Below are 23,122 nucleotides of genomic sequence, written 5' to 3'. Positions count from 1 at the left end.
GAGGTGCTGTCACTTTTCAGAGATAGGTAGTGAAGAAAAAAGGGGCAGTGCAGAAAATAACGTAAGAAAGTGTTTTGTTTCACTTGTTCTGTGGTCTCAGTTTGCACTTTTCCCTTTCCACCTTCACAGCTGGACTTTAAATCCCAAGTCCGACCAGCCTCGTGGGGGAAGCTAACAGATGCTCCCTGAACCCCCACACAGGTCGTCCAACCCATCTCACCATCTCTACTTCCCACAGCCTCAGTGCCTCAAACCCAGTTCCAAGTTCGTGAGAACTGGAGGATTTATTTGTAAACTTTTCAGCAGGAGGACACTGTCTGAGCAGGCATGAGTCTGCTGAATACTCTTCATAAATCCCACTGAGAACAAACATTCGTCCATCTTCCAGGCAGAAAAATCAAAATGCTCAATGGCAGGTGTAAATTATATGGGACACATACTGTATTATCTTTCTAAGGTTGGCAGTGGTCTGAATTTCAAACCCACCAGGGCAAGGGAATGTTGTACTGTGTTCTGTTCCTACGAGGAGGAAACTGAGGCAAAGAGGGCTCAGGCAGTGCACATGGGCCCACATGGTTTGGGGGCTGTTTGCCCCCAGAAAGGGTTCTCAGCTGTGCAAAATGAGCAGTGCATGATTTCAGAGTTTTATTCAAATGCTGGCCATATTGAATTTGGAAAAATTTGGCAAGAGTTATGGAAAACCTTCCAAAGATTTAGCAGAACAAAAACAAAATAGCAAGCTGGCATCATCTCGTTATTTTTAAAGTAAATATCAGATATGAGCAGCAATGTCTGTTTATGAAAAGAGTCAGCGAGCTCAGTCAGAGGCACCGTGGAGACGTCCTCTCCCTGCGTCACTCTGGCTGCTCTGAGCTGGTTTTCTGAGCCCTATGTGTCATGGCTGCAGTGACCAAAGAGGGCCTCACCCTAGGGACTGGTGTGGTCATGTCTCTGGGCCCAACGCAAAGGATAAGGAGGCCCCTTGGGCTTGGCATAGGGCCACTAGCAGGGGCTCTCCTGTTCAGGCAGCAGCCAGACAGCTTCTGCTTCGCTTGTCCTTCCTTCAGTTGCCCCAAGACCATAAAAGGTGATTTGTTTATAGAAAGAGAAGAAACATCTTTCGCACCCAGCAGGACATTGCACTGCAGTCCAGTCCTTGGGACTAAGCCTGTCCACTGTCCTGCTCGCATGTGGCGACTGGGTTGGTGGGTGGGAGAATGAGCCCCTGGCCTGGCCTCGCGCCTGCCTGGCCTCACACTGCCCCTCTGTCCTCACTGCACCCAGTCTCTCCCCAACTTCCTCCCTCACTCGGTACATTCTAGCCCTGGATTCCAGCTCAGCTTTGCTCAAAAGAGTGAAGGTGGAGCTGGCCAATGTGTTTGGGGCTGATGAGAAGGTGATTGGGTCTTTGGAGAGAAAAAAGCATGGCCGGCAGCAAGGAGGGTGCAGCTGTTTTGGAAGATTCTGCAGGGCCTAATTATAACAATGTTGCTGTGTGAATCCCTCTTACCCCCTGGGCTGGTTTGAATTTGTGGACCCCAGAAAAGCCATGCACTTTAATTCTCATTGCCCTTTAATCCTCATTGGGAGTTTTAAAATTATCAGTGGAGATGTTTCCCACCCAGTTGTGGGTGATAACATTTGATTTGGTGGTTTCTATGGGAGATGTGTCTCCACCCATTCAAGGTGGGGTTGCTTACTGGAGCCCTTTAAGAGGGAACCATTTTGGAAAGAGCTACAGAGCCTGCACAGTCAGAGACCTTTGGAGATGAAGAAGGAAAACGGCCATGGGGGCGACTTCATGAAACAAGAAGCCTAGAGTGAAAGCTAGCAGATGTCACCATGTTCTCCATGTACCTTTCCAGCTGAGAGAGAAACCCTGAACTTCATCGGCCTTCTTGAACCAGGTGTCTTTCCCTGGATGCCTTAGATTTCTACAGCCTTGTTTTAATTAGGACATTTTCATGGCCTTAGAACTGTAAACTTACAATTTAATAAATTCCCCCGTTTAAAAACTGTGCTATTTCTGATAGCATTCCAGCAGCTAGCAAACTAGAACACCCCCTCCCCAACAAAAAGTACAGCGTGACTCCTAGGTTGATTGCAGTGTTGGCAGTATGTGCTGGGAGCAGACCAGTGGATAAGGTTACTTCTCAGCAGCTAAGGACTAGTGAGTGACATCTCTTCACACATTATTTATAGGGCTATTAATTGACACCTTAGCTCAGCGCATTTGTCAATGTCACCAGGGCTACGGGCCACCGTGTGACTCCACTAGGGAGTCATCAGTGGCTGTGTCTCATTTCTCTTCCTTTGCTCACTTGCTCTGTGGAGTCCAGGGCAGTCAGGATGGGGGATGATGCAAGGTGCTCAACTGAGGAGTGCAGCCCCCGGCTCTGTTCCCAGGAGTGCCCATGTCCCTGCAGATGGACCAGGGGCCATGGACAGGCACCCAGTGTCTCAGAGTCGTGGCATGAATGTCTGCAAGAGGTGGCACAATGCCCAGCTTAGGGACAGAGTCCCAGCTGTGAGAGCCTGCGCCTCTTTGCCATCCCCAGCCCAAGCCCCACCAACCAGGGTGGTCACAGCCCTTGGCCCAAGGCTCCAGGACAGACGTTACCGAGTGCGAAGCTGCCATCTCAGGAAATGGGGGCATGTCCAAGCCTGGGTTCTTTTGGCTGTTCAGAATCAGGATATTTAGTTTTCTGAGCTGCTCTGAATAGCAAATCAAGCACGTAAAGGGACTTTGGAAAGGTACAATGCTTTATACAGTATATGACATCCTGAGATTGAGATACATGTGCATATTTGGATCAAAGGTGACGTAAAATGGTGTTTCAGTTCGTAAGTAGGAGGTCAGGGGATGAAATAATTCTCAGTGATGCATTAGAATTCCTTTACTTTATATGGTTTGCTGCAAGTAAATACCATCATGCAGAGCTTTGACTAGATGTAATTTCACCTCGGCCCAGGTGTCGGAGTTGTACCCAGCTCTGAGGGGGCCTAACGTCTGCCCTTGAGCCCCTGCCCGGCCTCTCTACTCTGCCCCTGTGCCCCCCGCCTGCCTGCTCCACTCTGCTCCCCCACCCGCCCCCACGCCCCTGCCAGCTTGCTCCACTCTGCCCCTACCCTGCCCCGCGCCCCTGCCCGCCCGCTCCACTCTGCCCCCCACCTTCCCCCCTGCTCCACTCTGCTCCCGCCGCTGACCTGCCCCAGCCACCCTACCTGCCCTGGCCTGTCTATTCCCCTTGTGCCTCCGCCTCCCTGCCCCCCGATCCCTCTGTGCCCCCCCCACGCGCCCCTGCTCACCCTGCTCCTGCTTGCTCCCCCGTCCCCAGTCAACTTGTGCATGGCCCCCTCCCCAGCCATGTCTGGCCTCCAGAGAGTTTGTCTGCAGCACGATGACACCCTTGGGTCACTGAGCTGCCGGGACACTGGGTTACGCCCTCCCCTAGCTGGGCACCCACCTGCCCTGCAGTGACTGCTCCACTTCCTTTAGGACACGAATATGTAGTCTGCTGCTAGGGGGATGACAGAGGCCCTCTGGGGAGCAACACAGAGAGAGGGGGGTGCCCTGCCCCAGCCAAGCTCCTCTTCCTTCATGCCCCTGCTCCTGGCCTTGGTGAGCAAATTTGGGGAATGCACCAATGCCAGGGAGTCAGATGAAGAATTGCCTCTGAGCAGCAGGTGCGTGGGCCCCAGAGCACCTGCCACCCCCTGGGTGTGAGGATGCCGGATGGGGTTCAGCTTGGAAGGGCTCCTGGAGACCCAAGATTGCTGTTGGGATGTCGGCCGGGCACTGCTTCCACATTGAACCCAGGTGTCCTGGTGAGAGGTTGTTTCCCTGATAACAATGCTTCACCCCATCCAGGCACACAGGCCACGCCCCAGAGCCCCTCTCCAGCAGCCCAGGTCTCAGACCACTAACTGCATGCTCCCACCCCCCAGTGAGGAGGGCACATCCCTCTGTCTGTGCCAGGCAGCCCCGGGGAGGTGTCTGACAATGTTTAGACATTGAGGTTGGCTGGTCCCCCTCCTTGGGGCTGGCTGGCCCGCCTCCTAGGGGTTTGGGGTCCCCTTTGCTGTTTGCTGGCTGTGCTCTCCTTATTTCCCTTTTAGCCTTGGGGAAGGAGGGAGTGAGGTTCTGCTTGTGGTAAGAACTTGAAGTTGACCTTCCTGGGGGCCACAGTTGGTGACGTCATGTGGTTGTCAGTCCCCCAATGCCTCTGGTACAGAATGAGAGGTGTGGGGTGGTGTGGGAGCTGTGACCCTGAAGGCGCTGTCATCCCCGTGGAAGCACTCCTTGGCCTTCATCCACCCTGACCTCCACCTTGGGGCAGGGCAGTTCGTCCCAAAGTCCCAGGACCCAATGGGAGAAGTCCTGCCCCTGAGAGGACGTGGGGCTGGTGGACAGAGGTACTGGTAAGAGCTCAGGACATCCATGCCACAGTCAGTGGATGGGGTAGAAGCCCAGGTGATGGAGCGCATGTCCCACAGACGGGGGCTGTCAAGAGAGGGTGGGAAAGGACGGGGCGGGGGGCAGGAGATGCCAGAAGAAGATGGGAGGATGTTGGAAGGGGATGGGGGGCAAAAAATATGATGGGAGTTGGTCAGGAGAGGGCAGGGGACACGGGGGTGGTGGTGGTGGGTGGCTGGGAGAGGATGGAGGGCAGCAGGAGAGGATGGGGGTGAATGGAGGGATGGGGTGGCTGGGAGAGGATGGAGGGCAGCAGGAGAGGACGGGGGTGACTGGAGGGGATGGGGTGGCTGGGAGAGGATGGGCACAGAGGGGATAGCAAGGTCCATGTCAAGTGCGGGCTGGTCCCCCAACAGCTAGGAGCCCCGTCTCTTACCCTGGCTCTGGGCAGCAGCTGCTGTGTTATTTGAGGCTGGAGATGTGAAGACCCTGTTAGACCAATGGAACTTTGTAATTGTGCGGAGCTTTTCTTGGTGTGAATTGTGCTAATCTGCTGCTCGGCCTTCCCTGGATGACAGCTACTCCGTGGCCTCCTGGGGATCACCCAGAAAGACCCCTCAGCACCCTCCCCGCAGAGGGGTGGGCACCAGCTCTGCTCCCCAACAGCACACAACGTGGAAGGGGCTGTGAACACAATGACGTCACTCCTCACTCCGGACCAAAACTGGAGACACTCCCACCACACCGCACCATGCCCCACACTGGGCCTCCCAACGGGCCCCACACTGAGCTCCAGGGGGTGCCCCTTGCCACCTTGGGGGGCTTTTTCCCACGACTTGTTCACCATGGCAACTCTGAAGAGGACTTCATGGAATGCCTGTTAAGGGTGAATTGTCACCCCCAAAAACACTTTCCTGGCCTAACTCTATCCCCATGACCTTATTTGGAAATAGGGTCTTGAAAGATGTAATTATTAAGATGGGGCCAAATCCGAGTCTAATATGCCAGGTGTCCTCAGGAAGAGGAGAATTGGACACAGACAGACAGATGCAGGGGAGAATGTCATGTGCTGACTGAGGCAGAGCTGAAGTCCAAGGATATCAGGCAAACGTAGAAGCTGAAACAGGCAAGTGTCTGACTTGTAGCCTCCAGGACCAAGAGGGTGGGAACTTCTGTGCTATGCGCACTTGGTGGCAGAGTCCCGTGTCAGTGCACCCCACCACCTGTCCAAGGCGCCCGGCCACCTGTCCAAGGCACCCCACTCACCTGTCCAAGGTGTCCCACTCACCTGTCCAAGGCGTCCCGCTCACCTGTCCAGGGCGCCCCTACTTACCTCTCCAAGGCGTCCCTGCTCACCTGTCCAGGGCACTCCTGCGGATTCAGAGCTCTTCGCACTGCAACTGCTTTGCCTGATGTTTGATTTTTTTCTCCCAGAACATCTTTACCCTGCGGGCATCATAGGCTGTTCTTCGGGGATATTCCATACTGTGGCTTTGACTCATATTCTGGAACAGAAAAATGTACAGAAGCTCAGCGCCCCCTGTCCTGATGGGGTAATGGACCCCAGCCAGCTCTCAGTCACACCCGTCTCCGAGGCTCGCTGACTCATTGGGAGATGGGATGTGGCGGCCGAGGTGGAGGTAGCCATGACGATGCTGCCCGCACGCTCTTGGGCGCAGTGTATTAATTCTGGACTCTAGAGCCCTCATCGGCCATGATGCTGCCCAGTGGCCAGACTCATTCCAGGGACTGTGTACTGGCCCGAGTGGCTCCAAGACCCCGTGGCCCTGGGGCTCCCACTGAGGCTGCCTCCCCAGGCCATGGTGGGTCTGGCACGCAGGGCCGGCTGCATGTCAAGGACTCGGTGTTAGAGGAAATCAGGAGAAAGTGTGTTCCTTGCTGTTCCATGACGTGCCCCCTTGGACACGGGACACCCGCAGGTCAGGGGTGGAAGGCAGACCCTCCTGGCACCCAGTCCCCCATGGAGGTGAAGGTGGCAGGGGCTGCAGGTGAGGGATGGGCTGTCCGGGAGGCAGTAGAGACTCCAAGCCTGCACACCCCACTGCCCCAGTAGTGAGCGATGGCCTGAGTCAGGGCTCTCAGGGCAGGGGTCTACGCATTGGCACCACCCCTGAAGCCTGCCTTGCTGCCAGGTCACCACAGAGGCCTGGTATGTCCGGGTGTCCCTGATGTGCCCACACCCCTTTGCGCCTGGCCCAGCCTTCCTACACCCTGAGGAGGGGGTTTGCACAGAAAAGGTCTCTTCTCGAAGCTGCGGGTGACCAGCAGCGTTGGGGACCCTTGCTCTGCTCGTATTTCTGCAATACACACTGTGCCTTGTGGCACTGTGGGCTAAGATGCTGCTTCCTGGTAATGCTGGAACATTGGTGAGTTTATTCACGCCACCCCATGTCTAAAGCTGAGTTCTACGAATGCATTTGGAGGCCTTGCGGTGGTGTTATGGAAGTCAGACCTAAAATAGCCGGATTGTGGAGGCACAGGTGGAACCGCCTGTGTGTTTGGTCTGGTGACGTAGGAGCTGAAACTCGGGCTGTGCTTCCTGGGATGGACTCCACACTGCAGAAGTGCGGACACAGCTGCTCTCAGCCAGCACACGGAGGTGAAGCTGTGGGAGAGAAGGGGTCCTGAGCAACCCCTGCAAGGCATGAAGTGGGGGGATCTCCTTTAGCATCAGGGCTAGCACAGGGAAGGACTCCAGGAGCCCTGATCCATGGCACCATGGCCTGTCTTCGGGGACCATACTCTGCCTTCCTGCTTGGTTCTGATGCCAACTCCATGCTTTTTAAAACACTCACCGGTTGTGTTGGCCACTGTGGCACCCAAGGAGGTCCCAGGGGAGCCAGCTGTGTGAATTTGCTTACAGCGGCAGTGCAGGGTCCAGGGCTGGCCCCTTCTTGCCTTGGGGAGACCCTTTACATGGGTTCTTGTTAGAGTCACAGGCCACCCCAGGCAGAGGTGATTATGCATCCACTATGCTGTTTGGCCTCGGGGGAATGGGGTTGCTGACTTGGCCCCACCTGATGCCTGCAGACACCAAAGGACTGGTCCCCAAATGCTGTGGCCACGTTCATGGCTTCTATTCCACAGCTGCAGCAATATGGTTGATTTTATAAAAGCCATAAATTGATGTGGAGAAGTTAAGAGTGAAATGGCTTCACAGGTAGTGCTGGAAGCAAACTATAAACACAAAGAGTTGTCACCACATGATTTCCCTGCAAAAGTTCATACACGTTGCACGACTGCCACAGATTCCGGGGGCATCCGTTATCCCTGGACCAGTGAGGGCACAGTGTTGCAGTGCACGTCAGCCCAGCGTGTGGCCAGGTGGCTGTACCCCTGCACCTGGGACCTTTTTCACATGAGGTGTGTCCACCACCAAGAGGCTCTCACACTGCACGGTGCAGAAAAATCAAACCTAAAGACAGAAACGACCTGGTGCAGGTGGTGTGCTGGAGAAGGCAGTGTGAAGTGGTTTGCAACCTGAAAATTTAAGGTCAACAGCAAAAGCCCACCTGGATGGAAGTATCCGAAAAAGCAAAGCTCACCTGTGACCATGTGACAGAGAGGGAGTGTGAGCGAAGGGAGCCATGCTAGGAAAGCTGGTGATGCCGAGAGAACAGGGGAAACAGCACAGGGGAAACAGCGTGGAATGACAGCCCACCTTCTCTGCAGAGCTCAGCCTCGGTGGGATGGGAGGGCTCGTGGACACAGGTGGGCGTGAGACCAGGATGGGGGAGGGGTGTTGGGTGTGAGAGTAGGATGGGGGGGTGTTGGATGTGAGAGCAGGATGGGGGAGGGGCAGTGGGAGTGGGAGCAGGATGGGGAAGGGGTGTTGGGAGTAGGAACAGAATGGGGGAGGGGCGGTAGATGTGAGAGCTGGACCATGGGGGTTGGCCCATGGGCTCTGCAGGGCGGTCCTGGGCCTGTCTGATTGGAGGGGGTGATGTCAGCCTCTGGCTTGCTGCCTGTCCCTGTCATTGCTCTCTGCGAGCCAGGAGCCTGTGCGATCGCCTAAAGGGTCTCGGGCTTTGAGTGGGTCATTATTTATTTCCATCCTCATTTGCTGCGTGAGGCTGTGTGTTCACCTTGTCCTCATGGAGAGGGAGGGAAACGGGACTCGGGTGGGTGAGACAGGCCCCGCTCGGGAGGGGCCTGGGGACAATGAGATTGCATAATTGGGGTGGTTGCTCCCTTGGTGCTGGCACTGACAGGGTATGAGGGGACCCGAAGCTGGGAATGGGAAAGATCCCCAGGGGTCCCAGCGGCCTCCACACTCACCACCAGGTGGCCGGTGCTCCCTGCCTGGATGGGACCCTCTCGCCACGGCCCCTCCTGACCGGGGTGCAGGGCGCAGCCTCAGGCTCAAGCAGGCCGCCTATGGGTTACACACTCTTGGGGGCATTAGCCGGTGGACCTTTGGATGCAAGTGGGATGGTCACCCTGGCACCAGCTCCCTGAGAGCCGCCACCTGGTGCTGTTTCTAAGGTTGAGGATGGTCATCTGGGCACGTGGCAGGGCCGGGGGGGCCTCGCAGTGGCTGCGGTCGGCAGGAGGGGGTGCAGTTAAGCACCCCAGCACCAAAGTGCAGGTGCGGTTTCACTTCCACCCCCTCCTGGTTTTCCTTCTGTTCTCTTAGTTCCGTGCAGAGAGATTTGGGGGGGGGGGGGGGGGGCGTGGTCCAGGAATCGAACCCGATCTCCTACATGAAAGGCGAGCATTCTACCACTGAACCACCCGTGCACCCTGCGAAGACATTTATAACAGTTTTTATTCTGATCCTAAAAATCAATTCCTGCTGGAAGGTTTGCATATGAAATAGTAAAAGGTGTGCCTGAGTCTCACAGAGAACTGCAAACGGCCCCTTAGCAAGGTGGGAGCAGGCAAGGGCAGCAGCTCACCCCCTGCAGGCTCAGGATGCAAACTTTTTTTAAAAAACAAACATATTGCCGGTCATATGTTTTGCAAATTTACGTACTTGAACAAAGGTCTTTAAATGTCTTTAGGGCCATTGCCCAGCAGACCCCATTCTCCTGGGGGTGGCTCCTGCTGTGGGGCAGGGAACTGGTAACCCTCTGCAGACACAGACGCTGCCCCCACCCCTTATAGACATGTTCTCATTGCCCAGCCTAGCGGTGATGGCAGCCGAGGCAGCGGCTTTCCTGCCTTGGGGCTGCAGGCTCCAATGAGACGCGCTCCCCCCCATATCCCCTGGCCCACCCTCGCCAGAGGAGCCCCCACAGGGGCTGGGTTGCCCCTGCCAGCCCCTCTCCCCTGCAGGCAGCCAGGGACTCTGGGAGACAGCTGGGGTGGGCACTGCGGCCATCCACTGACATGGACCCTGCAGCCTGGGGACGGACACTGATGCCCACTTCAGGCTCTTCTGCTTGGATGATGCCCAGAAACCCGGGGATCCTAAGGAGCAAATCCAGAACCGTGCCCCCTACCTGGAGTCAGGCTCGAGAAGGAGACTTCAGAATCAGATGGTGAAATGACGATGAAACTGCACTAGCCAGTTACATTGTGTTCTGAATGGAGAAAGTGAAGGGCTGAAGAGGAGGGTCCTGTGGGGGGGTCCTAGAAGGAGGGGGGGCTCCTCTGAGGAGAGGTGGGGCCTTGGGAAGAGGGCTGCCACGATGACAGCCAGACCAGGCTTCTGAAGATTTCCGTTCTCTGAATATGCTCCTGGCCCTGTGGGTCGGGCAGCAGGACAGGGAGGCACTTGGGGGCTCTGCAGGACAACCCTGGGTCCTGTGTTTCCTGGTACTGTCCCTACCCCCTGCCCCCATGCACCCCAGAGCTTCCCCTGCACCCCCACTGTCCCTGCATCCCTCTCGGTACTGCCCCTGCCCCCACCCCCAGCCCCAGTACTGCCTCAGCAGCTGGCCAGCCTGTTTCAGGACATCCCGTTGGCTACCCCCATTGGTTTGAAAAGGACCCAGAAATGTGCTCATATTTGGTAGGTAATGTTAAAAAAAAAATCAGTTCTATTATCTGTAGAATATAGTAAAATAAGTCCAGATACAATTCTCATTTTTCACTAATTATTTTGTATTCATAACTCAGAACTTATGGCCGCAGTAGTCTTAGGACAGAATTCCTAACAAAGAGTTTTTCTAAGATGTTCAGGAAGGCAGTGAGAGAGCCACACACCATGGCCTCCCTGGGACCTGCTGGGAGTCTGGGGGTCCCACTGTGTGTGATGTGGGGACTGTAGGGTGTACAGAGGCCCTTACACACACACACACACACACACACACACACACACACACACACACGAGCACACACGTATCCCTGAGGAACATTGCCCAAATATGAGATCCCCTTTTGATGCTGTGGCCTCTTCTGTGCCCTCCCCAGGCAGCTGCTGTGCCTGCAGTGTCCGACCATTTGTCTGTGAGTAAGACACATGGCTCTGAGGATGATGCCTTTTCCCAAGAATCCTCCCCGAAGTAGCTCAGCAGCATGAGTCTGCATTGAGGCTGGTGCCAGTGCGTCATGAATGGGTTACACAGGGGACGGTGAGGGTACACGGGGCATGATCCTATGCAGTGCCTGCCATGGCTTAGCTGCCCAGATCCCCATGGACTGACCCATCTGTCCACCCATGTGGCTGAGGGAGGAGGGCAGGGCCACTGAGTTAATGAGCTGCCACATCCTGTGGACACACAGCAGCCCACACTGCTGCCCTGTAAACTTGCTGGTGGCTGGCTGGACGAAGTGCAGGTGGAGTGGATGCAAGGGTCATTTCTGTGCCCCATGGTCCCCCCGCAGGCCCCTGGGGTGCTGCACTCACTGTCTCCAGGCTGCTAGGTCCCCGGTGAGTCGGCTCATGCTGTGACCTTGAGTCTCAGAATGTCTAGAATGGGCTTCTGGGGCCAGGGCTTGGAAGGAAGGGGCAGGCACTGGGGAAGCCGGGGTTGTGTGGCTGAGCTGGCGGAAGCTGATTCGATCTGGACCCCAGGAGCTCAGGGCTGAGAGGAGCATTTTTAAAGGGCTGTTCTGCAACTTTGCCAGTGTATTCTAGGAGTCCTGCTGATTGTGTGAAATTGGCGATTCTACTGTCTTGGCTTTTTCTTTGCACTCTCCACAGCTTCACTTGACTCCCCAGTAGGGCATGGGATCTGGGCCAGTCTGGACTGCAGGACCATTTCTGTACCACCCCACTGTAGGATGGGGTGCAGAGAGGAGGTGCCACAGGCTGGGGTGGCCCCACCCAGGAAGGCGAGCCCTCTGCTGGCCACAGCCACTGTCTTCCCTTTCCAGGGAGGACCTTTTGAGACCTGGGGGCTTGTCTTCCTCCAGACACATCATCTTGCTCCAGGCAGGCAAGGGAAAGTTCTGAAACTTAACTCAGGTAGTAATAAACAAGGCTTGGGAAGCTTCCGCTTTGTGGTGCGTGTGCTCTGTGGGGTATTGAGTGGATTGTCCTTATTGTGACAGGTTCAGAAGTTAGGAACAGGTAAGACGATTGTGTAGCTGGAAAGCTGGTTTCAAGTGACAGTGCCGAGGAAACCAAGACAATAAAGGCTTGCTGGGGAGCTGGCCCCAGAGATCAAAGAACTCAGATGTTTCAAATGTTTGCCACATGTCTGTGCATGCATACTGCCTTTTTTTTCTAGAAACTTAAAAATGCAGCAGTTTACGATAAAGGGATTGAAATGGGCAATACCCACGTCCGTGCTGATGCACCCTGCTCATGAGTTAAATGAATGAAACGAGTGGCCATGAAGAGGGCACTGCTTGGGGACATAGAACACTCCTGTGTAGAGCTGTTGGGGACCGTGACACACATCTGTGTGGAGCTGTTGGGACGTGCAAGTAGAGGGTTGCTGCAGAGCTTATGCATCTCTTCAGTTGTCTCCGCAGAAACCACCTCAAGCGGAGCAGGGGCGCTCGATGCATCAGAACCGAGTAAATTTTTCAGAACATCTTAGCAGAACACCCACAGAAAAGCAGAACTCCAGAGCATACATGAGACGCCCAACAGTGCTTACTGGTCCCACCTGAGACGGGTTAACCACCAACCAGTCCCCACTGAGTGCACTTTCATCAGAAAGCTGAGTGGGCAAACGGCACACAGTCACCCCCTCCCCTGAGAGAGGCTGGCACGTTGAGCTGCCTCACATGTGGTCTCTGGGTGAGGATGTGGTGGCCGGGGCACCCACCTGTCAGATGGTGAGAGTGTAAGTCCACTCGTCTTCACCGGGCCCTGGGTCCCTGGAGAATGGCTTTATCTTGGCGTCCTGTGTGCAGTCCCGAGCGAGAACCTTGCCGCTCCTTCCTGCCACTCTCTTTTATAATGTTCGGTGGCAGTGGGGACTTGGCCTCCTGTCAACACTGGGAAACACGAGCTGCCATCCGTCCGGCCACTGTGCCAGTGACATAATCTGGCCCCAGCACACGGCCAGGCATTGGCAGGTACAGTCCTGGGCTCATCCACCCGGGAGTCTGGACGGCAGCTTGGCGCCTCTCTGTGCCCAGCTGACTCCCTTCAATGTGGTTCCCAGCAGCCAACAAAATGTGCTGCTGCTTCGGGGGGAACCTTGCTCCCAGAGCCTGGCAGAGCCGGTGCCATATGGGCAAGTGAGGGGCATAGAGGGCTGCCACTGTCCACCTGTGCCGTGTGGGCGAGTGAGGGGCATCGGAGGCCGCCACTGTCCCTGAGCATACTTTGGTGACTCGGCATGAGTGGTCAGGCCAGGCTGAGTGGTCCCACCTCCAGGCTGCAGGCCTGGCCCCAGGAATGTGGATTTCACATATACCATGCTGGGAAGTATGCATAAAACATAAAAACAGTGACTGAGGTTCCTGGAGGTGGGCGTGGGGGGCATGCTGGGGCTCAGCCTGACCTCCAGCCCTGCTAACACCCCCAGATTCCATCTAGCACAGGACAGTTCAGCCCCCTAGGGGGTCACCTCAAAGACTCCATGGGGCAGAGCCCAAGGGAAACATGATGTAGGCGCATGCAGATGTGCCGGCCTGGTCTCCTGGGGTTACTGTGGCAAAGTGCCAAAGACGGGTGGCTTAAAATAACGTGAAGGTGCCATTGCACAGCTTTGGGAGCTGTGGGTCCAAAACGAAGCTGTTGGCAGGACCTTCCAAGTCCGCAGGGAGGAATCTGCTGTAGCCTGATTCCCAAGCCCTTGGCATCCTGGCTTTTGGAGCAGTCTGTGGCCTCTCTGACCGCAGCTCACGGGCCTTCCCCTCTGTTGGGGGGGTCTCATTCTCCCCTTCCTACAAGGCCAGGCAGCATGGATTTGTGCCCCACCATCCCTCAGTGCAGTTGGGCCTTGTCTTCACTAACAGTATCTTCAAGGGCCCGATTTCGAAATAAAGCCGTATTCACGGGACTGGGGTCGGGAGCCGGACATGTCTTTCTGGGCGCAGGACTCAGCCCATAACATATATAACTTCCATCCCTGTGGAGATATATAAAAGGCCCAGAGCAACCACAGTGAGGAAGTGGCTCAGCACCTTGGGTGTGAGCTGGGGCAAGCTGTTGGGGCAGGAACAGGCTGTTGGAGCAGCGCCCGCTGCTGCGACCCTGGGGGTAGGTTACGGTCTGTCCTAAGGCTCATTTCCAAAGGATGCCTCGGAATCTTTATGATGTCTCCAGATAACCCATTCATGCTTAGATTTGGGGGAATTTTCATCTATGTTTAGTAAGAAGAATCAGTCTGTATATTGATTTAAAAAAGATTATCCTTGGCAAGCCAGGAAAGTGATTATCATGAGGCTGTAGAGAGAAAAGTTTTGAGAAGGAGGGAATGTCGATTGTGACAATAGTGCTGGGAAGTTCTATAAGATGGAACAGAGAATTGACTTCTGGATTAAGCAAATGGAGATAAGTGGTTGGTGCCACTGATGAAATTGAGAATCGGGAGGAGGAAGCCAGGCTGGGGTTGGAAGGGAGAGAATGGGAGGTGAGAAAGTAGACACAGGGCTTATCCATAACTGTCGAAGAGTTTTTCTATGAGGGGAAGCAGAGAGGCAGGTCATGGCTGAATGGGGATATAAAATCAAGGAAAGTTTGCTCTTTTGTTTTTCAATTAGAGTAGTTGTGGGTTTATAGAACAATCATGCATAAAATAGAGGATTCCACTATTTTACTAACCCCATTACTAGCACCTTGCATTGGTGTAAGGTTTTCATTTTGTTTTTATTTTTTAAGTGGGTTGTTCCAAGTCAGATGTAAATGACAATGAATATGATGCAGGGCTAAGAAAAATCTTGATGCAGAATGAGAAACAATCCTCACTTTCCTGTGAGAACTCGATCTGTGGTCACCTGGAGAATCCTTAAGGAATACTGCTTGTCTGTGAACATAATATGAAAACGGCTTCTGGGGACACGTCTAAGATTCCATGTATGAGAACGAAGGATTGGACAGTGGGAATGTGAATGCTAACAGCTTGATCATGGTCTTTTAATACCTCGGACCCTGATATCATCAGTTGGCATAATTCTTACCACCCAGTGAGACAGGCTATTCATGATATGGCCCCTGTAGGAGTGGGTGGCAATAGGCGACCCACTGAGCCTGGTGTCCCTTTCAGCAGTGGAAACAGGGAGGGAGACCTGGCTCCTTCATCAGTCACTTCCTTTCCCCTAACTGCTCTGCCTTAATAGGTTGAGAGGAGGTGTGAGGGTGGAGATGGAGCCAGACACACTCTACCCATTGGTATGGATACACTGATATAGAGCCAACCTCTGGGATGGCCTTTTCTAAAACTGGCACACTATTTCCGCTCTACCCACTAACCCCAAAGTGCAGGATTTTTCAACCAATACCGACAAAGACTTGGTTATGCCCGTAATAGAGCAAACTACCACCCTTCAGACGAGAGACCCAAATCCACCCATAGAATCCAGTCTGCAAGGGAGCAGCACATTTCACATGGACAGATGGAGAGACAAGGGCAGCTGTTCAAATGGCACTGCAGGCTGCATTTCCATGCTACCGGGAAAGAACTGTGGTGGCCTTGCCAGGAAAACCACCAGGATGCCGTGCTGGTGAGTGCACACCAACACACCAGGAGGTCCACGCCGAGAAAGGAACACCTCTGTAACATTCCAAAATTAATAGGGCCACAGTGCTCAGTCATTGGGGTTAAAAGGGAGTTTTCTTAGTGAAAACAGAGTGCCGAGGTGATGGCTATCACCTTAGGAAGCCATTAAAACAATTTATCCTTAATGAACCTTGTGCTGGTTTGAAATGATGTACGTACCTTAGAAAAACCATGTTTTAATCCTAATCCCATTTTGTAAAGGCAGCTGTTTCTTCTAATCCCTATTCAATGCTGTATGTTTGGTACTGTAATTAGATCATCTCCCTGGAGATGTGATTTAATCAAGAGTGGTTATTAAGTTGTATTAGGTGACGACATGTCTCCACCCGTGTGGGTGGGTCTTGATTAGTTTATGAAGTTCTATAAAAGAGGAAACATTTTGGAAAATGAAGGAGATTCAGAGAGAGCAAAGGAGAACGATATAGCCACGAGAAGCAGAGTCCACCAGCCCATGACCTTTGGAGATGAAGAAGGAAAATGCCTGCCAGGGAGCTTCATCAAACAGGAAGCCAGGAGAAGAAACTAGCAGATGATGCCATGTTCACCATGTGCCCTTCCAGATGAGAGAGGAACCCTGACTGTGTTCACCATGTGCCTTTCCAGATGAGAGAGAAATTCAGACTGCATTCGCCATGTGCCCTTCTACTTGAGAGAGAAACCCTGAACTTCATCAGCCTTCTTGAATCAAGGTCTTTCCCTGGGTGCCTTAGATTGGACATTTCTATAGACTTGCTTTAACTGGAACATTTTCTCAGCCTTAGAACTGTAAACAAGCAACTTATTAAATTCCCCTTTTTAAAAGCCATTCCATTTCTGATATATTGCATTCTGGCAGCTAGCAAACTAGAACAGACCTCTTTTTTAAAAATATTTTTATTGACACATCTTTACAAACATACATTCCATATGTAGTGTGCAGTCCATGGCTCACAATGTCATCACATAGTTGTGTATTCATTATTATGATCATTTTTCAGAACATTTGCATCATTCCAGAAAAAGAAATAAAAAGAAAAAAGAAAAAACCCATACATATCATACCCTTTACCCCTCCCTCTTATTGATCACTATTATTTCCATCTACTGAATTTATTTTACCCTTTGTCCCCCCTATTATTTATTTATTTATTGTCCATGTTTTTTTACTCACCTGTCCATACTGTGGATAAAAAGAAGAACAGACATAAGGTTTTTGCAATCACAATTGTATGTTTTCATACAATCATCTTCAAGAATCAAGGCTACTGGAATATGGCTCTACAGTTTCAGGCACTTCCCTCCAACCACTCCAATATACCACGAACTAAAAAGGGATATCTATAAAGTGCATAACAATAACCTCTATGATAACCTCTCAACTGTGTTGAAATCTCTCAGCCACTGAAACTTTATTTGGTCTCATTTCTCTCCTCCTTTTGGTCAAGAATGCTTTCTCAATCCTTTGATGCTGGGTCCTGTCTCATCCAGGATTTCTGTCCCATGTTGCCAGGGAGACTTACACCCCTGGGAGTCATGTCCCATGTACAGGGGAGGGGAATGAGTTCACCTGCCAAGTTGACTTAGAGAGACCATATGTAAGCCATAAAGGATGTTCTCTGGGGGTGACTCTTAGGCCTGATTTTAAGTAGGGTTAGCCTATCTTTTGCAGGAATAGGTTTCACAGGGTGAACCCCAAGATAGAGGGCTTGGCCTATTGATTTGGTTGTCCCCACTACTTGCGAAAATATCAGGAATTCTCCAAATGATGAAGCTGAGTACTTCCTTCTTTCTCCCCAATCCCCCAAGGGGATTTTGCAACTACTTCATTATTCACTGCCCAGATTACTCTGGGATATATCAAGGCATCATGCTAACCTATACAAACCAACAAGACCTCACCGCCTTTTCAAGTTTCCATATGTACTTATGGTGTTCAACTAAACTGACCATTCAAGTTAAGTTGGGCAATGCACTATCAATGGGTCTTTTTTAAAAATTAAAGTAATGTGGGCTTCATGAGAAAAACAAGGAGCTTTTCGTATTTCCCACATCCTGGAGTAATGCTCCCACGTGCCAGTGCACAGGCTCCATCAGACCCTGGAATGAGCAGGATATACAGCTGTGCCCCGGGACACAGTAGACACTGGCCTGCATTCTCATGGCAACAACTCACTGAGGAGGAGGACCTGGAGCTGGGGGCGGAGCTTGCAGAGACACTACCAGATTCAGCCTTCGTTCCTGCAGAGTCACCAAGGGACACGCATGGGAAGAAACTGCTCACATGTGATAAGGAGTCACTGGGGAGAAGTGCCTGTGTTTTGTGGAGCCAACATGTGCTTTCACAGGAGCAGGAGGGGAGGCAGGGACCCCTCCCCAGAACACGGCTCTGGGTCTGTGCGAGGAGGCACTGGAGAATCAGACCACCCAGCCACCAGCAAAACTGAAACACCTGTCCACAGATTGAAAGAAAAGCATTTTAATGTGCACGTTGAGAGATGTGTAAAAAGATGGTCTCCAAACAATATGCTGCTTATACTTTTGCTAAGGTAGCAAGATCATAAGTAGCTATTTTCTTATATATTCAGCAATTTAAAAATTGTTATATTGAGCATGTTATTATATATGTAATTAGAAAACTCAAAGCTTAAGGAATTTGGGAGAGTGCATTTTGCATCTAGGTTGATGTTTTAACTTTCTTTTCATCTTTTCTGAGCTCCCTGATGCCAATGTTTGGCACTATGTATATGAACTATTTAGACAACTATTTATTTTTAAGTGTGTAAAAATATACACAACATAAAAATCCTTTTAACCATTTTAAGTGGACAATTCTTTGACCTTAGTACATTGACAATATTGTGTAATTTTCACTGCTTCTATTGCCAGACTAAGTTTTTCATCACCCCAAACCAAAACTCATACTCATTTAGCAATAACTCTCAACTCTCCCCACCCTCTTCCCTGGTAATCATTATTCTGCTTTCTGTCTCTGTGAATCTTCTTATTAAAAATATTTCATATAAAGGAAATCATACAATATTTGTCCTTTCGTGTCTGACTTACTTCACTCAGCATTATGTCTCCAAGATTCACCCATGTTGGAGTAGGTATCAGAACTTCATTCCATTTAATGGGTGAATACTATTTCATTATCTAGATAGACCACATTTTGTTCACCCATTCATTGGTCAATGGGCACTTGGGTTGATTCCACCTTTAGTCTGTTGTGAATGATGCTGCTATGAACATTGGTGTACAAATATGTGTCTGAGTTCTTGCTTTCAGTTATTTTGGGTGTATACTCAGGAGTGGGTGTGCCAGTTTGAATCTGTTATGTACACAGAAAAGTCATATTTTAATCCGGACCCAATCTTGTGGGGGCAGCCATTTCTTTCAATCCTGATTCAATATTGTAGGTGAAAACATTTGATTAGATTATCTCCACAGTTATGTGACACACCAATTCTGGGTGTGACCTTTTGATTACATACAGATGTGACTCCACCCATTCCAGGTTGGGCTTGATTAGTTCACTCAAGTCCTTTTAAAGAGGAAACATTTTGGAGAGAGGCAAGAGCAAACAGAAACTTCAGAGCCCAGAGCTGATGTAGACGCCGATTCCTGGAGAACAGAAACACAGATGTCTGGAGATGCTTGGAGCTCAGCAGACATCACCACGAGATGTTAGGCAAGCTAGAACCTGGAGAGAGCCAGGGGAAGTCAAGAGATGAAGGCCAGCCCCAAAGAAGCTGTGAGGAATCCCCATAGGAACAGAAGTTGAAAGCAACAGAACCCAGGAGCAAGGGACCAGAATGCCAGCGATGTGACTCCCAGCTGACAGAGCTGTTCCTGACCCATTGGTTTTCCTTGAATTAAGGTATATTTTCCTGGATGCCTTACTTGGGACATTCTTATAGGCTTACAACTGTAAACTTGCAACTTATTAAATTCCCCTTTAAAAAATCATTCCATTTCTGGTATATTGCATTCCCGCAGCTTACAAACTGACACAGTGGGCTTGCCAGGTCATAAGATAATTCTGTATTACTTTCAGAGGAACTGTCACTGGCAAACTGTTTCCCATAGCAACTGCATTTTACATTCTGAGGACAATGTATGAGGGTTCTTCTTTCTCCGTGTCTTTGCCAGCCTTGCTATTTTCAGTATTTTTAATAATATCCATCCTAGTGGGTGTGAAGTGGTATCTTATTGTAGGTCTAATCTGCATTTAATCTAATTATTAAGGATGTTGAGAATCTTTTCATATACTTATCAGCCATTTCTTATTTGAAAATGTCTATTCAAAGCCTTACCTGTTTTGAAAATTGGATTGTTTGTCTTTTTGTTGTTGAGTTGCAAGAGTTCTTTATAAATTCAGGGTATCAAACCCTTATCAAATGTATGGTTTCCAAATATTTTCTCCAATTTGTAGGTTGTCTTCACTTTCATAATGATGTCTTTTGATGCATAAAGGTTTTTAATTTTGATGAAGTCCATTTTATCTATTTTTTTCTTTTGTTCCTTGTGCTTTTGGTTTAAAATCTAAAAACCCATTGACTACTACAAGTTCTGAAGATATGTTTTCTTATAAAAATTTATAGTATTAGCTCTTATAGTTATGTCTTTGATGCATTTTGAATTAATTTTTGCATATGGTGTGAGGTAGGGGTTCACATTCATTCTTTTGCATGTGGATTTCCAGCTGTCCCAGCACCATTTGTTGAAGAAACTGTTATTTCCACATTGAATGGACTTGGCACCCTTTTTGAAAATCAGCTGACCATGGATGGGTGGATTTATCTCTGGAATCTCAATTTTATTTGACTGGTCTATATGTCCATCCTTATTCTAGTGCCATACTTTTTTTTAATTTTTAACTTTTTTTTATTGTATTGTACAGCGTATATACAAAGCAAAGAAATAAAAAAGCAATAGTTTTCAAAGCACTGTTCAGCATGTGGTTACAGGACAGATCCCAGAGTTTTTCATGGGCTACCATATGATCCTCTCCTATTTTTCCTTCTACCTGCTCCAGAATATAGGAGGCTAGAGGGCTTAAATATTTCTTTATCATCACAATCGACTTTTTTTTGTGAAAAATAACATATATACAAAAAAGCTATAAATTTCAAAGCACAGCACCACAATTAGTTGTAGAACATATTTCAGAGTTTGACATGGGTTACAATTTCACAATTTTAAGTTTTTACTTCTAGCTGCTTGAAAATACTGGAAATTAAAAGATATATCAATTTAATGATTCAGCATTATATTCATTTGCTAAATCCTATCTTCTCTATATAACTCCACCATGACTTTTGATCTGACCATCCCTCTCTTTAGGGGTGTTTGGCCTATAGCAATTATAAAATTTTCATATTGAAAGGAGCTGTTACTGATATGGGGTAGGGAGATAGAACTATCTGTTGTTCTGGAGAGGCTGGACTAGGTTTCAGAACTTTGGACCAGGCACCCATCTGGAGGTTGCAGATTCCTGGAAACTTACTCTAGTGCCTGGAACCCTTGTGGAATCTTATATATTGCCCAAGGTGTTCTTTAGGATTGGCTGGAATGGCCCTGGTTGGGGGTTGGCAGGTTATGATACGTAGCAAGGTCTAACTAAAGCTTGAATAAGAGAAACCTCTAGAGTAGCCTCTTGACTCTATTTGAACTCTCTCTGCCACTAATACTTTATTAATTACACTTCTTTTTCCCCTTTTGGTCAGATGGAATTGTTGATACCATGGTGCCAGGTCTGGATTCATCCCTGGGAGTCATCTTCCATGTCATCAAGGAGACTGTCACCCCTGAATGTCATGTCCCATGTGGGGGGAGGACTTCACTTGCAGAGTGGGCTTAGAGAGACTGAGGCCACATCTGAACAACAAAAGAGGTCCTCCAGAAGTAACTTTTAGACATGCCTATAGGTAGTCTAAGCTTCTCCACTACCTACACAGGCTTTGCAAGAGTAAGTCTCATGATCAAGGGCATGGCCTACTGATTTGGGTTTCCCTAAAGTTTTATACAGTATCCTGTATTTGATCAGTACCCTGATAGTAAGGTTTAATAGTTCCACATTCTATCTCCCATTTGCAAAAAAAGCTTTGCAAATGCTTTTTATTTTTTATTACTTGGGCAGGCACCAGGAATGAAACCTGGGTCTCTGGCATAGCAGGTGAGAACTCTGCCACTGAGCTACCATTGTCCACCCTGCCAATACTTTTTGATTATCTGCTTAATATACTCTAGGATGTATGCAGGCATTACAATAATCTATACAGGATTAAAGGACCTCTTTCTTCTTATGTGCTCCCTGTGTTTCAGTTGTTCAGATGAGCTATACAGGTGGGTTGAATTAGATTATACACTACAGAAAATTTCAGTTCCAGAACAAATACATATTTCTTCTATTGGTTTCAAAGAGTATGTGTGGTTCTAAAATACAGACACTGTCTTCCTTACCCCTATGTTCTGAATTACTTTAACCCTAACCTGTTCAGCTTTGTTCTGATCTCTAAATATCAGGTTACATATATAAAACAGCCTCTCAAAATCCAGAAATAATCACCACTCTGAACTTAATGTGTCTGCTCTAAAAGCTTACAATCTAGGCCCCTGTTTTCTTATAAGCATTTTCTAAAGGCAACCATACCATTGTTGTTCTTTTGTTCCTGGCTTATGTTGCCCCACCAAATGTCCCACATGTTCATTCACATTGTTGCATGCCTCACAACTTTGTTCCTTTTTGTAGCAGCACAACATTCCTTCATAAGTATACACCATCGTTCACCAATCTATTTTTCCTTGAGTGAGTCCTTCAGCCACCTGCATTCATCGGACATCATGTAGAGGGCCCAAAGTCCACAGTCCATCAACATTCTCACTTTTAGATAATTTCATTGTTCCCAAGAGAAAGAAAACCAATAATCACACCCTCACCAAATAAGAACTCTAAACCTCCTCTTAACTCTCGTTGCTCCATTATTTACCTCTGCTGTTGCTGTGGTAGTGCTGAAGATTGCCTTTTGAACTAAGCCCATAGCATACAATAGTGGTTTTCCCCCATACCATGATCGTAAACACTGTTTGTACAGGAATCATATCTTTGAAGTAATTCTTGAAAGAAGTAATTCATATTTCTAGTGTTAATCAGTGGGACACATAGGTCTATACAACCTCTTTCAATCTTGTTCATCTTCAATAGGGTAATATTACTTATAGATCTACTAGAGAACCACCTTCACTTGTATCTATTCCCTTACATTTGAGTTCAACCTCATTAGCTAATGGTTCACCCATATCTAGCTTCTATGTATCTCTAAGTCCCCTATATTCTGTAATATAAGCCTCTGATTATACCTTTATGTGGGTCATAAAAGTGGAATCATACCATATCTATTCTTTTGGTCTGGCTAATTTCACTCAGCATTGTGTCCTCAAGGCTCATCCATCTTGTCATGTGCTTCAAGACATCATTCTGTCTTACTGCTGCATAATATTCCATTGTATGTATATGCCACATTTTGTTGATCTGCTCATCTGTTGGTGGGCATTTGGTTTGTTTCCATCTTTTAGAGATTGTGAACAATGCTGCTGTGAACGTCGGGGTGCAAATATCTGTTTGTGTCATTGCTTT

At 49.6% G+C, this 23,122-nt stretch overlaps 1 long non-coding RNA gene across 4 annotated transcripts in view; it reads left to right on the top strand.

The window, feature by feature from the left end:
• The window catches only part of LOC143677549 (uncharacterized), a 92,978-nt gene that overhangs the window by 32,388 nt on the left and 37,468 nt on the right, over positions 1–23,122 (top strand). The window lies entirely within an intron of this gene.

The sequence above is a fragment of the Tamandua tetradactyla genome, chromosome 3, assembly GCF_023851605.1.
Source record: "Tamandua tetradactyla isolate mTamTet1 chromosome 3, mTamTet1.pri, whole genome shotgun sequence".
Classification (NCBI taxonomy): domain Eukaryota; kingdom Metazoa; phylum Chordata; class Mammalia; order Pilosa; family Myrmecophagidae; genus Tamandua; species Tamandua tetradactyla.
The sequence above is the reverse complement of the archived record's forward strand: the minus strand, read 5'-3'. Positions and strand labels throughout refer to the sequence as shown.